The sequence below is a fragment of the Amphiura filiformis genome, chromosome 4 (genome assembly GCF_039555335.1).
Source record: "Amphiura filiformis chromosome 4, Afil_fr2py, whole genome shotgun sequence".
Classification (NCBI taxonomy): Eukaryota; Metazoa; Echinodermata; class Ophiuroidea; order Amphilepidida; family Amphiuridae; genus Amphiura; species Amphiura filiformis.
Window position 1 is genome coordinate 5,231,061 of NC_092631.1, and position 17,098 is coordinate 5,248,158.

The following is a 17,098-nucleotide window of genomic DNA, read 5'->3' on the forward strand; positions in this document are numbered from 1 at the left end:
TTCCACCCCAATGGAAGATGTGACCTTAATCTCCCACACAGTGGGTGTAGATTTCAAATGGAGTCACCCATTCAGCTGACCCCATTTAAAACTCACACTCCCTGTGCATGTGTGGGAGGTGGTGTCTTCCATAGGAGTGCATAGATTTCAACTGGAATAGTCCATTGCTTTGGTGTCCTAACATACTCCAAAAAGATCATAAAATAATGAAAAGTTGTTAGTTGTCTGAGAACCATGTATAAATAAGGTAAATTTTCCAATATGCAATTATTGTAGCTATCATGTGTGTGCGATGTGCAAATACATGTACATTATGTTTACCAAACGTGACCATAATGTGTTTAAACATTGCAGCTTTTACTCAATGGACTATAGCTCTCTCTATGTAAGACCAGGATACATAAGCATGATGTGTACATATTCTAGTTTATTCTGAAGTACATACTCTATGAAAATTATCATCAATTAAGATTGTGGTATACATGGCAACGGTTGCCATGGAAATCTAAATCTCTATAGTAACAGAGCACAGTGTGGTAACAGAGTATGAAATAAAGCTGTATATTTAAAACATAGTTCATGAAAAAGTATGTCAGTGAGATTAAAGCAAATATGTTAGTGCCTGCACATACAATATGGATAAGAAAATTTATATGTACATATTAGATGTATAAAATATGTATAAATAAGAAGTAATGAATATGGATATGCAGAGAAAATACAACAAACGCTCTCAGAAGGATCCTCGACTCAATTAAAGCCATATTGTAATATTTCCATAAGAAATAGAATTGTAGGTTTTGTTCATCAAATGGTAGTTTTCACTGCCAGATATGTCCTCTTTAATTTGAGCCCAAACAGATGAGGCAATACAAAGAAAATCGCTATATAAATATCAGCGCATACGATGCCAAAGCGAGCCACTCCGTCGAACGTAACTCGGTCAGTTCTTTTGATAGGTTACGACTGTCCCGCATGCCATGTAAGTACTGTGTTATGAACATCACGTCTTGTTCAGACGGTTTATTCAAAATCTCACAAATAAACTACAGTACCTAAAGTCTTGGTTTTTGCAGGGTATGTAAGTTTACTAAAGTACATTATAAAAAAAAAAAAAAAAAAAGAATTTTGAAAATTATTGAGGGCGTTCTCCTCAGCAAATGTTACAGTATGGCTTTAAGAGAGAAGGAACTAAACTGGCCTCAAAAAGAAACTTATAATTTTTCACAAGGTCATATCTTAAAATCCTCTCCATAAAAATGAACAAAAATTGCACACAGGATTACTTCAATACTCTACTCTAAACACATGTCAGTAACCAAGCAGTTGTCCAACTGACACAACAGCAAAATGCACTGACATGGAACACCTTTCTGGACCAAAATTCACATCCCAACAGATTTCCTTTGTTTGTTTTTCCAGCAACTGAGCAACTTAACCTAATAACGGCATGGCAAATGAGATGGGCACTTTGGCTCATGGCCAGTGATCATTGATTGCTTCAGCGTGACCTTATATCCTGGGGAGGGGGTACTCAAGTTTGGTTTGGGTAGGAGTGTGCCACTGAGAATTACCCATCAGTATACCAATTTTTACCCTCAACTCAATATACCAATAGTCAAAATTGTTAGCCAAATTTAATACAAATTGCCTTATACTTTTTACAACTTTTTCCCCAAATTTTTGGGGAAATATCCAAAATTTTGGTTACAATAATGCAAATTGGGATATTTTCCAATCAAAATTGCAAATATTTTGAAAGAAGGTCCCAAAATTGGTCTAGAAAAGGAGGTCATTGATATAACAAAAGGCCAAAAATGCTACCCATGTTTGTGGAACATCCCTGTATGGTAATTTTACAGAGTATCCCCCTCTGCCTTATATGCCTAATAATTATGTGAAATTAGATATCAGATAGAGAAGTGTTTGTTGGAAAGTAAAATGGATTCCCAATACTAATGTTTGTTTTAATTTCTCTGCAAATATGGTATGCTGTTTATATATACCGCTATATGTGTAAAATGAGTGCCTCAGCACTATGTACAGGTCTTTTTAGCAGCAGACTGGTAGGCAAATTGATTACAGTCTATGTTAGACCCAGTCCACACTAGTATATTTTCGTCATCGTGTCGTAATTACCCGATTATGACACGATTATGATACATGAATGATGAGAGCGTCCACACGATCAGCACCTCGTCATCGTGTCGTAATAAATTCACGCTACGGTAGTTACGAAGCCCATTGAGTAAACATAAATACAATGACAAAATGCGTACACACGTGTAATTTTCATCATTAATTACGACACGATCATGCTAGAAACCAGCCCAATGATGGAAATTTTCATCATTTGCGAATGATGACACGATTGTAGTAGAGATGAGGGAAACTATATCTTAGCGAATATTTTCGACCAGCTTCTTGCCCAGCCAATGGCAGCAACTTCAGGAAAGAAGAAGCAAGGTTGCCAATCTGATGAAGTGCTGCGTAGCAGCATGAAACTGTAAATCATGTCACCAAAAAATGGATTTGATGTTATCAATTCCCATCAAACAGTTATACCTGTGTTGTTAATTATTTATTTAGTTTTAGCCAAAATGTCAATAGAGGCACTTAGACTTACCAATGTATGATTACAGAAAATTATTATATTATGTATAAACCAAAACTGGTGACCAAAAACTGACATTCCAATCTGAATAGTTCTAAATAAAACTCTTATATACAACTAAGAATGTTACTATGTATGTTGCTAACATAACTTGTAACAAATATATAAATATTGTATATAATGCAGTCTATATATTTTTTCAGTTTCATTTGGTGCAATATTTAAGTTTTAGCATAGCATAACATACATTACTAGCTTTGTATAATATATGGGTACCGGGTCCCAACTCGTTGATGTCCTACCCGGGCCTGAATTCACTTTAATGGGCTACCTGAGGGTCATTATTTAATATGTTTACGAACCTTGCCCTTGTTCTGTGTAAGCTTGTGTGAAAAATGCAATGGCACCAATGAGGTGCAGGGTGGTACCTAGCCACAAAATCCAATTCAAAGAGACCAGAGTTCAATTCCTGTGATAGATAAACTATAATTTAAAGATCAAACCATGTCAAACAATATCTTTACTAGCTGTAATATTTTGTAGGTATATATTTTCACTAAATACTATTGCTACTCGCTCACATCTGTTTGGAAGCAATTTCATTATAAAAATAAATTTGAGTGCAAATTTCTCATTTCACTTTGACTTGATCCATCAATTTCACTGTACCCATCCAAAAATTACATAGGGTACCCAGGCACACAATTACCTGTGAAGTCACACCCCTACCATCTACACATGTTTTAAGGATCAATGATGAGTATGACTGAATTTAAAGATATTTTATGACATTTTCATATAAATTATCAAGGACCAATTGAAAATAAGAAATGGGAGTCTGAAGAACTCAAGTTATATGTCTGATACTCACTGCCTTTCGTATCAAAATTTCACAGGTCATTTAGGCTCATCATGCTCACAGGATGACATTTTAATCCCCTGAGCACTAACTCCCAATCTAACGTTGCCTCTGATTGGTCAATTACATGATACCTTCACTGTAATCACCATTTTATTGTGTGGTGAAATTATTCTAACAATGTTGCTGATTGGGCCAATTTATAATGAAAACTTTTTTTGGCCAATCGGTAGGTAGTTCTCAAGGGGTTAAGTGAGGACACAGGGATTTTTATTTTTAGTCTGAGGGCCAGCCTTTGCAAGCAGAGAGAGTGAGCACATTCTGTGCTTTTAAGGGGGTACTACACCCCTGCCCAATTTTGTGCCTAATTTTGCATTTTTCTCAAAAATTATAGCGCATTGGTGACAAGTAAGATATGTATATTATAGGGGCAAGGAATACAACTACTGCACTGGAAATTTTATTTCAGCCCAGACAACAGTTGTGGAGTTACAGTCAAAAATGAGGGAAAACCAATATTTGATCAATAAATCAATAACTACTTGCCATGAGTTGCTGAATTTTCAGTGCAGTAGTTGTAGTCCTTGCCCCTATAATATACATATCTTACTTGTCACCAATGCGCTTATAATTTTTGAGAAAAATGCAAAAATAGGCACAAAATTGGGCAGGTGTAGTACTTCTTAAGCACATGGTGCTTGTTTAAAGTAAAACCTGCTTATTAGGCTATAAGTTCATTTGAAAAAAAAAAAACACACACAGTGAGGATGATTTTGGAATTCCTACCGAATTCAACAGTGGAATGTTTTGGCTATTCAAGATCAAGGGAGGTGGGTACTTTGTACAAATGTATTGTCTATACACAGGAATATGACGCGAACATGGGTAGCAGTTTCGGCCATTTGGTATATCAATACATTTAGGCCAGATTTGGTCATAAAATGCCCGAAAATTTCTACTTGGATTGAACATTATAGTGAGGCTAGAATTGCAATAGTAGTATCATCTTCTCCACAGGGGGTGTGGATTTCAAATGGAATAGTACATTTTGAGGTTATTGCCCAGAACTATGATTGATATATCAGTATTGTATCAGTGGACTTTGCGCACAAGCCATGCATTAGGCCACATAAAATTGAATACCTGAGTGGAAGAAGGGCCCAACTCCATCAAAACTGTTTTGAGATATTAAGAAAAAACTTAATATTTGGAAAAGTTTTATAGACAGAATGTTTTTGTCTTCAGGGGACCTTTAATACATTAACATACAATATTACATACATTTGAAATTATATATGATGTCTCCATGGCAACGGTACAGGTCTTAATACGAGCTGGAGTTGGGCCCTTCTTCCACTAATATACTGCAAGTGCCAGTTCCGTAAGCAGATGTGTTATAAATAGCTACATAAATTTGATATTTATCCGTTAATTGCACAAGTAGAAGCATGTAATTATGTTCTAGCAAGAAATTTTATTTTAATGAAAAACAGATTTCATAGATGAACAAAATTCCTCTTTTATCCAATATTTGTGGAAGAAGGGCCAAACTCCATGGAGTTGGGCCTTTCTTCCATGAAAATCATGATTAAGTGTGCGTGGAAGACTATTTAGAGAGTGGTTTTTGGCTCATCTTTCACACACAAGGAAGAACAATCTGCTGGCAATAAATTTCTGGGTCTAACTCATTTTTGTAAAAAATTGCAGTTCGGCCTTCTTCCACTCAGGTATTCAATAAAGAATTTGTTTCACATCCCTACCTTTTTGGAAAAGTGAGGAGGGAGGGAATTGTTTTTGTGATAAAATGACAGCAGTTGTCATGTAAAATTGACATTGCTAGCAGTTTTCAGCATCTACCAGGCAAACGGTGAGGTCTTCTTTTTAATTTAAGATTATGAAGGGTTATACCCTTAGGGCGAATTTCTCGACGGGTGGCTTATTAATTGGCTTGTCTAGCCTCAAGGCTTAAGAGGTCGTAAGACCAGGCTTAACTGAAAATGTATTTCCCAAGCACGGCTACCATAGCCTCGAGGCTTCAGTTAGCCCGTGGGCCAGGCTTGTAGGATTAGCCCCAGGCTTCAGTAAAATTTGCATTTCTCGAAATCAGTCTTCTGTAGCCGTAGTCTCATAAGCCTGTTAGACCAGGCTTACAGCGCCTTTTCTTGGCCCTGCCTCAGAGCAGGTCTTAGGTCGTAAGCCTTGGTCTATTTCAATTTACAAATTATTTAAATTGTAACGCAAAGTTTATCTTTCATATTTTTGACGGTCTTTCAATTAACATGAATAAGCAGTCGCGTAACTAGGGGGGTGGGAAGCGGGGGAGCTATTGCCTGGTTATGAATTAACCTCATATTTGGTCATTTTAACCTTAAAAACTCAATTTTTAAGGTTAAATAAATTGCATTTATCCCATTTTTGTACCATTGGCCTATATGTCACCAGCTTTAATAGCTTAAATATGGCATTTGTACCATATTTTTTTTTCAATCCCACCCCCCCATGTCAAAAAGAAATCACGCCAATGTTCGGGACACATTCCAAGCAGATCCCATAACTCCTCAGACCCACTCCACCCCTTACAAACCCAAACAGCATGAACGATGCCTGCCCCTCATTTATTATGTTTGCATCCGCTTTCCACCACCCCACCCACAAATGAAAATGTCTATAGTTACGCCACTGTGGGTAGGTAATTGTTCGATTTAGTCGAACATTTCAGCATTTTATTTTAGTGTTCATTTGAGTTAGTTGAATTTTTTTAAGTAGCTGTTGCTATCATAAGACCTACTCATTTTGAATGATGATTTTTTTTAACAACGGATATAATTTAAAAAAAATTCTTTCATGATCATCATGATCATCATGATCATCATCATCATCATCATCATGATCATCATCATCATCATGATCATCATCATCATCATGATCATGATCATCATCATCATCATCATCATCATCATCATCATCATCATCATTAAGACCTAACCACCTGTCCCTATCCAAGCCTTAATAGTTTGATACTCGTACTTTTCATAAGTAGGCCTATTACAATATTATTTTGGAGTGCCTATATTATACCAGGTTGGACATCAATTTAATACAATAGAAGAAGGACAAAATTGGTAAAGATATAGTAAATATTTGACACGAAACAATAATGCATGCAGTATTAAAACTGAATTTACGGATAAGATGCATATAATATTGCTATATCTTCTACTTAAATAATTATAAATATTGTACCAACAGATAACTTCATGTGAGATCTAAGAAGACTGGTGATATCAGCAGTAGATAGCACGTTGGTTGCTTTCCTTTTCATTAGGCTTACAGTTTTACCCTTTTTGGGATGCAAAGAAAAAATCACGAGTATAAAGCATAGACGTATCATTCATACAAGTTGGACTCATAAAAAGTCAAGTGGAAATAAAATAATACATAAAAGACACATAAACAGACACAATATTCTTGCATCAAGTTGTGTACGGTATAAGCCCAAGCACAAGACCGCTGGTCCAGGCTAGGCTAGGCGCCCGGAACATCACGATAATGAGACGGCAACCTTGTTAGTACGGTAAACCGTGAGGACCACAGCTTATGTACATCTACCTCCAACAGCCTATACAATTAAGTCGCTGGTTGAAAGGGACGAGGTTGTCAAGCGTTAAGCCTGCAAGGCCACTAAGACTAGGTTGAATTTGCGTTGAAGAAATCCGCTAGAGTTAAGACTCGGGCTTCGAGAGCGGGCTAGGCTTAGTAGCCTCAAGGCCACCTTAAGACTACGGCTTAATAAGACTCCTGTCGAGAAACTCGCCCTTACAGGCTTACAGATCCATAAAAACACTTGCAAGTGGTTCATACTCACTAATAAACTTCTTATCAGCATTAACATTTTTAAGTATTAAAAACTTAATATGAAAATTGAAAAAAAAAGATCGACTGATCCCAGAAAGTGAGGAGGGAGGTGGAAACAAATTTTTTTATTTGGCCTTACAATGTAATCTATTATAGCCTGAGTTGGGAGCACTAGCTACATGTAACCTCAGATCATGCATTGTCTAATAGTTTATTTTACATGTATGATACACTAAATGTACTTGTTAATGTGATTTGAAATGTCTGGTGTCTTCCGCTGAATGTATTTTTCCCATGCAGCTTTAATCTATGTACCAAGCAATGACAATTAAGTTGTATTATGTCTGTTCAACAAAACAACGATGAAACATTGTTTATTCAATGTTCATTTCACAGTGTGAAATCATCACACTACCAGTCAGTAACTTTTGTAATTTATTAAAGGTATTATTATAGTAATGATCTTTGTGATATCATAAAAATGTTCATAACATTTTTATGAGTAGCTTTAAAGTGAATGACAAGTCTATCAAATGTTTTGTCAATTTTTGTCTGGTGAAAAATTAACAACAACAAAAACAGCAATGCTGTAAAGGTTGTGGAAGCATCATTCAATTATTGTCAATCACATTACATACAGACCTACAAGTTTAATACCATTTTAAACAAAATCATTTCACATACAGAGCTATAACTTTAATACCATGTTATACAATGTTACTTGAAAGATTGGCATGTAGAATTCACCAAAATTAAAACTTTCAAGAGTCTTCTTTAGACTCTTTATCATTACTGTTATCTGGCCTTCCCCCCTCTGACCATGGGAGCACCATCTGTCCTGTTCTGAGCTAACAGCTAAATCTTCAACGTTGATGGCTCACTTTGAGAACTGCACCTGCTCCCCGGTTCTCGGAGGGAGCGTTTTGGAGTGAGCCACCAACGTTGAAGATTAATAGCTGTTGGATCAGAATAGGATAGATAGCATTTCCCATGGACAGAGGGGGAATGCAAGATAACAGTGATGATAAATTAAAAAGGGTCTACTAAAGTATACTACTCCAACATTAGTTCAGGCTCAGATTCTAATTCTAGAATCTAAGGTTCAGGAGGGTGAGGATTTGAAATAGGTTGAAATCCTACACATGACATATCATTAAACAAACTTCACATGGGTGGATTAATTTAATTCTGTGCATAATTTTGAGCTAAGAGTTCAGTCAGCACCAGATAAAATGGTATGATAAATGTATTTGGGTCAGTATGATAAATGGAAATTAAAGATAATGATTTCATATGGGCACTGCTTTGGAGATTGTACGTAGCCTCTATAGATTGGAATTATTTTGACATGCATGTGACCCGAGGTCCAGCTTTATTTTTAAATCCTGACGGGAAATCTATACTATAATAATAGTTAAGTTAATAAAAGTACTTATTTTACATTTTGTCACAACTATAATAATATTTAAAAGTTAGCCTAAATTAAGGTTTAATTCTTTAAGGGAAATAGGGGTCTTGGTAATTTACAATTGGGATATTTATATACAAATTGTCATCACTATTTTGTATCAGCTTTTAGAAAACCAAATATAACATTTGCAAAGAGTTATTTATTTATCTAATATTTATCTTTGTATATTTTTTTCAAAAATATGAAACATTTTAGAGTCTGAGGGAAAACTATATTTGGGTGTTTTCCTTTGCTTTATTTGGGCTAATACTGGATCACAGTGCAATGAGTATATGTCGCATGTAAATTAACCCACAACTCGATTAAGCCATATCACATTTTTGCATGAGATAACACTATGGTATATATAGTAACCAACTTGTGATGTAATACTTGATATTGTATATGTGCAATATGAAATAAACCTGCATGCTTGCCCAGACATGTGTACAATGCAAACTTGATTGAAATGTTGATTCTGTTTAAAAATAATATAGTCGGCACAGTATATATATATATATATCATACAGCGTTTTTCTATTGAACATGTATAATAAAGAATCATTCCGGTTAGAGATTAAACCGGAATATTCCTGCTCACCTTGATTTTCTACTGCGCTAAATATCGGGTAAATACCCAATGTCACTGATGTGCCGGTTGTAAGCCCCCACATCGTGATAAAACCTTTCAAAGCTTCAGTACTCCACTGTGGCGAACCAGAATACAGAGGCTGTGGTTTTCTACTGACGAAAACCGGCTCTTATCTCTGGGGAAAATCCTAGTTTTAGAAGGATAAATGCCAACGAAATAGCGGAGAAAATTTAGCCGGCATTCGCGGCCACATACCGGAGAACAGCATTTTCTACTGGTAATTTTTAGCTCATTGTGTTAGCACAATGAACTCTAGGCATGATCCATTTTTCTGTATGTTTTTTTCTTTCTCTTGCTACATCGTTTGAGCAATGGATCTGGTAATTTGAGGCGGCGATCTTTGCATGATGGTTCATGATTGTTACTTATTTAGCTAAAAAAATTCGGACGGAAAGTATCATTTTTGGAGCATTTTCTTACGAAAAGTTTTACCTAGTTTCATGGAATAGTCTCCTATGCAGACTGTTTGTGGTGCTTTTCATATTACAAACACTGTACAAACTCCTTGATCGTGCGAATTTGTAAAAGAGATGGTTGAACTTTACTATTTCAGTGCGGCTACAATGTCTGCTTTTCAGTGTTGCTTTTAGCACCAATTGGGTTTGTGCAGTCTATAGGCCCTTACTTCTGTGCACGAGCCATGAGCAAATAGTGTCTCAAATTCTCCCAAATCAGAACTAATTGGGCTACCAAATTGTTGGTTGCCAACCCTGATTATGAACAAACATCTCACTCATTTACACTTTATATCACACATCTTGACCCAATTAGTTATGTAAACATTTACTCAAGGACACAGGTGAAATGTCCTTTTGACTGGCACTGGCCTAGTATATCAGTATATGGGACCATGACAACCCCTCTCTGACATTACAAAACAGACAGCCAGAAAGTCTGAACAGGGAAGTGCTTGGGTAAACACTAGACTAGTGGCCTTTCCCTGTTCTGAAGATTGAAGGGAGCACTTGTCGCCAGCCCATTCGGGCTGGTACCTGTTTCAGGTTTGGGGTCAGTTTACTCAAGAGATTATATTTTAGTGGTATTGGAATGATTTTTTTTTTTTTTTACTTTTTGTGGTTAAATTTTTTAAAAAATATTTTAATTCGATTTGTTAGGAAAAGTAAGTATGTTTTGCCGTTTCAACGAATCTAAAACGAGTGAGTATTACCAAAGTTATGTTTGAACTAATTAATTATGACTTTAAAAGTTTAAAGGCCTAAATGTAACAATAATAGTTAATATATTTAGCATCATATGGTCAGCAGAAGAAAATCTGACATCACCTATGATGTCATATCAGTGTCCTTGACCGGGGTCCTTACTCCTTGACCACTGGACAGCGTGATAGCATGTGGATAACAGATCTATAGAATCAAAATCTTCATCATATCCTCGGATCATATCACAGATTCTCAACAATCTGTGATCATATGGACCATATTGATGTGAAAGTAGTTATCTATCATATCCTGTGTCGTTTTATGGATAAAAATGACTCAAAATGTTATTGATGAAATGGTTGCTATCATAAACATCAGTTTTGTCTTTTCAACGGAAAAATCCGATGCAAAATAAAGTTTTTAGGGCCTAGCTATAATATGGGCATAATTTATGCATATAGTATTGAACAATGTACCCCATTTGACATGCACTTATAGATAAATAAATTGTCTTACTTTATTAATTTAATAACTTCTTTATTATAAATAAAATGACACATAACTATTTGATTCATAAAATTACATTCAACAAAATGATTGAAGAGAAAACACACAAGGCACTAGGCAGACTGTTATAGAATGGAGTATGTAAGATGCCATGTCCATAGCTTCAGAGGAGTTTCCGACTAGCAATCAACATGATCAGCACATTCAGAAAAACACAGTTTAAGAGTGAAGATTGTAGTGAGTAACCAGTCCTTTATAAATGTGCTGGCCACTATCTATTATAATATAGTAGGCTTAAACTATACATTTAATTAATTAAGTTATTTTAAAATAAAATGTACATGTAAGTTAACTCAAACCGGCAGTGTATATATCGAAAAGCAGTGAAATCGGACATTCCTAAGCGAAGATATTGAGTTCGTAAGTTCTGGTATTACAAAATTGGAAATTGAGATATCGTGGGTAAAAAGCTGAAAAGACAAAAAAAACCCAACGACAACAACAACAACAACAACAACAAAACAAACAGACCAGAACAATTTGGAGTACATGTAATGAATTAAAAGAGTTGACATGAGATTAGGAATTAATGTTTTCTGCTGTTTCAGTGTGCATGTTCTCATCGTTGATGGTTTGGTGGACTGTCATGTAGATGTAAGCGTGATCCTAAAAATGCCTTTCACATTGACCAAAACTAATTACAAGACCTCTTCTACATTGAGGCTGGCTTTCCCTTTTAAAGGAATTTTTATTTGAAATATGAAGTCAGGAAAATTAGATGTGTGTGCAAAATTTTATTTATTTATTTCATTTACCATGAAAGTGTTGTAGTTTTTAAGTTTCAAGTTTTTATTTGGAAATTGCTTTTACATCAGTGGCACTCATCTATCCGATGGTGCATCCAAGACATTAAATATACAAACAAAACTGTATTAAACAAAATAAAATCAAAGGATACTCGACAAGCAAAAGGTACAAATAAATAAATGCCTTGAATAAATAAATACCTTGAGAACCGTAAGTATATTTTCAAAATGCTGATTTGTGCTTGATCACAGCACTATGGTGATTTTGAGAATACTGAAATGTGTTTTTCAAAGTTGGCAGCCCTGTATACATAGCTATACATGGCTATACATGGCCATGACATGGTTACATATGGCTATACATGGCCATACATAGCTATCCATGGCTATACATAGCTATCCATGGCTATACATAGCTATGCATGGCTATACATAGCTATGCATGGCTATACATAGCTATGCATGGCTATACATAACTATGCATGGCTATACATAACTATGCATGGCTATACTATGCATGGCTATACATAGCTATGCATGGCTATACTATGCATGGCTATACATAGCTATGCATGGCTATACATAGCTATGCATGGCTATACATATCTATGCATGGCTATACATAGCTACGCATGGTATTCCTGACCATAACCCATAACAAATGAGCTACAGCACCAGTGTGCTCTTGTTAATCCCCAAACCAGATAAATAGAAAAACGCTGATAGAAAGCGAGGGTCAATTTTGAAAACCACAATAGACTAGTTCTATTCTGAAAAAATTGTGTTCCTAGCGGCAAGTTTGCGTAAAAGTTGGCAACCAGCTTATTCGGGTATGCTGAATTCGAATCTGTCTGCCAAGCAATATTTTGAGACTGTGACCCTCAAAAAGACTCCCAAATAACCCCATAGGATTGTATAGGGGGCAAAATATTAATTTTATTCCAATAATACTTTCAAACATGTCAAATTGTGCATCTGGCCCCGCGGATCCCATAAGTGTAATGTTTGTTTATACACAACCAATAGTTATGAGGTACTAAAGGTCACGTGTCGATTTGCTTATTGTGCATGGGTTAAAATTGCTCAAATTTTCATAAAAGTTGCAGCAAATTGTTTGCCTAGCATAGAGGATTCAGAAAAAGAATAGTTTGCACTATCTGCGATGTCTAGTGAGCATGTTACACAGCAAAGAGTCAAAATATATGTAGGATTGCTATACGATTCAATAGAATTTGCATTTATTTATCATCTATCATCTGAAATTGACATCGCAGATAGCAAAAACTTTTCCTTTTTTGAATCCCTTGAACTTGAGGAACAGTTTGCATCCATTTTTTACAAAACCGGAGCAACTTTAATTTTTCACCCCTGTATAACATGCAAAATAACTTGGTAACTATATGTCCTATGCGCAAATATGTTTTGTGATCCTTAGACCCAGACAAATAATTTGACATGTTTTTAGTGAATTTGGAGCATGTTTAATTTGTGCCCCCTATATGAGCATGTAGGGGGTTGGGGGTCTTTTTAGGGTCAAGGGGTTCCATATAGCTTGGCAGACAAAATATTTGAATTCAGCATACCACATACACTACGCAAAAAAAGTTTCTTTATGGTTAGGAAATTTACCCACTATTAAAATCTAGCGAATAATTTTGTATGTTTGCTCAATAATTGCATGCGGGTGATTGTCCTGCGCATTTTGACACCTCAAACACTACTCTACGACACTCCTGAGAAAACATATGAATGTTTAAGTAACACGAGGTCGAAAAATGAAAATTGCAAAGAGGCCTATTCAAGTTTTCAGCATAAAAGAACACAAAAAACAACAAACATGCAGATAACATTTTTTGTTTAATTGCTGAGTACATTTCAGGCATCATACTGCCGTTTCCAACTTCACTTGAGATTAATCTCTTTCTTTACCCGTCTTTCAATACTTTGTGTGTCCACCGTTGGCTTCCCTTACAGCAGCCACGCTGCTGCCTCATGCTCCTACTGAGGCGTCGAATGTTACCTTGCTCAACCCCGCTCCACTCGTTGATAACGATGCGACTTAATCCCACCAGCGTTATATCTGCCTTTATCTTCTTGTTGACTCGTTTCTTGTGCTGATCCCAAAGGTTCTCCAAGGGATTAAGATCAGGGCTTCTGGAGGGCCACTCTATGTTATGTTATGTTCTAGTGTCTCAATTCCTTCTGCTTCCAGGAATGCAGCTGTAATCATGACCTGTTTTGAATCCCTTTTCCAAATCCATCTCTCAAAACTTAAATGTCTTAGTACCCACTCACCTTTGTCTTTGATCATTCATCTGCATAATAAGCAAAGGATTATCCAACATGCATCAAGGAAAATGCTTTAAATTAAAATTTAAAAGGCGGGAATAATGAAACCGTCTTGGATCAGTGAATCAGCTCTAAAACCGCTGAATAGGCCTCTTTGCAATTTTCATTTTCGACCTCGTGTTACTTAAACATTCATATCTTTTCTCAGGAGTGTCGTAGAGTAGTGATTGAGATGTCAAAATGCGAGGACAATCACCGCATGCGGTTAGTGAGCAAACGTACAAAATTGGTTGCTAGATTTTAATAGTGGGTAAATTTCCTAACCATAAAGAAACTTTTTTTGCGTAGTTTAGATGCCAGTGGTTGATGACAAAATTTCCTGAAACGGTTGAAAATTTCCTGAAAATTTATGTTTGTGTATACTTTTGCACATAAACATCTGAGCAAAATTTCCTGAAATCAGGAAATTTCCCGAAGTCCGGCATCTCTGATACATGAATTAACCAAATTGGTTTGTTTGCCAGCTTTTACGCAAACCTACCGCTTGATGCTTAAATAAGCACATGATTTCCAAAATAGAACCGGTCTACAAGCTATTTTCTTAAATTTGAGAATTATTTACTGAATTCTACAGATCCTGCTATCTACTGTAGATAGCATAATTTTATAAAACATTAATTAAATAAAATTTAAGTTTCAAGCTTCAAACTTCAAACTTCTTAAATTGATTCAAAACAGTCACTTCTATCTAGCAAAATTAATATAATTTGAGGGGAAATCCCATGACAAGGTCAAGGTCAATGTCTGGCACAGTCCACCTACAGATATTGGAACAATAGCTGTGGTCCACTGGTTTTGAATCAGAGTTGCTAGTGAATGCAATATCTGTACAATTGGGCTACTTCAATCAAGCGCAATTTACTCTGAAATGTACCAATTGAGATTCATATTTCAAAGTGGTGTGCATAACTCTTCCAGCATTCTCTAATCATTCATTTCCCTCATTTCAAAAGGGTATTGTACTGTTCAGTGGTGTAGCCAGTGGGAGGGGGGCCCTGCCCCCCTACTTTTTTTTAAAACTTCATCCCACTTCGTATGCAATGAGAATTTTTCCACCTGTTTAGAAGAGAATCATTTAAACTGAAAAGGGCATTGCCGTATTATCTGTAAAATATGCTTGGCGTTTTGCTTGGCATATTCTGGCAACGCTGTGAACAATTACGCCATTATACTACAATGTAGTTAGTTTTGTTACTAAAGACTGTAAATATTTCACTTGTCATCTTGTTGCTGTGTAGAACACAATTTATGCTTTCCACCATGGCTTCCATACTACAGTTAATATATGTTTTTTGTATGTACCAAGTGTTTTGTCCTCCGTGTATCCAGCCCACAAATGGAAAACCAACAGAACAGGCAAACTCATGCTATCCACAAGGAAGTATCGCTTGTAAAATATGGAATTCTACCAATATGGATTGTAGTTACAGGAAACTGATCTGTGTTCCACCACTGCAACATGCTGCTTCAATACAATCACTAGATCTAAGTTTTAATCAACTTGGTATTATCCCTGATGATGCATTTCACAGACTTAAAAAGTTGCAACAGTTAGATCTTTCTCGTAACGACATATCAACATTGCATGATGGTGCATTTACTGGACTCCATGAACTACTATCATTGAACTTATATTCCAACTCTATTTCCTATATACCAGCTAATATATTTAGCAGTCTTCACAAGTTGCAATATTTGGATATTTCTGGCAGTAATATATCATCCTTACATGATGGCGCATTCACTGGACTCAGCGAACTAGTAACTTTAGACTTGAATGTAAATTCTGTTTCTCATATACAGGATAATGCACTAAGCAGCCTTCACAAGTTGAAAGATTTAGATCTTTCTTCCAACTTCTTTTCGACATTGCATGATGATGTATTTGCTGGACTTCAAAATCTACAAAATTTGGACCTGTCTTTTAATTTCATTTCAACATTGCCAGATGAAGCATTTTCTGGACTTCAAAATCTACTGAGTATGGATCTGAGTTCCAATTTCGTAACCTTTGTAAGTGACAAAACCTTCAGCATGCTTAGCAACCTTACCCACTTGGAATTAAACTTACTTGGTCCTTTAGCTGGTTCCCCATTTCAAGGTCTCACCTCACTGCACACACTTACACTTGGTTGTAGTAACCTATCAAGTCTTGGTTCGACATCACTGTCTGGGTTAGAAAACTTACAAATTCTACATCTGTTATTTGATGACGGGTCTGGCAACATTACTGGTCCTGCTCTAGCTCCACTTTCATCATTACGCGAACCGTACATTGATGGTGAAATATATGACTGTGATAGCATTGAGAGGCTGCTGACTGGATTACATAACCTACAACACCTTGATATCTCCATTGGTGCATCCTGTCCTGATCTCATATTGTGCTCATCATATAAAGAGAATCTCTTGGATGCAAGTCATAAATGTAGCAAAGTGATTCCCTTGAAATATCTAAACTTTTATATGACAACTTCTACAACTGGTGTTCAAGCTTTCAAAGAACTCTATAATCTCACTAATCTGGAACTTGAACAAGGAGAAATTTATGAAGAAATAGAGACTTTGAACATGCTAGATTCAGCACCACTTGAAAAGCTAACTCTATATGTGTGGTCAGACGAAGTCCACCTTAATTCAACAACATTTCAATCATGGAGAAAATGGAAGGCATCATTACAGGTACTAACATTAACATCCTACGGTGCTACAATAAGTGTTGAAGGTGCACCATTTGAATGGTTTAATGAATTGCAAGTTTTAGATATTGCATGTGGATATCTCACATTGTCTGTGAATGCCTTCCAAGGTTTAAGAAGTTTGAATGAATTAAAATTGTCCGCAAA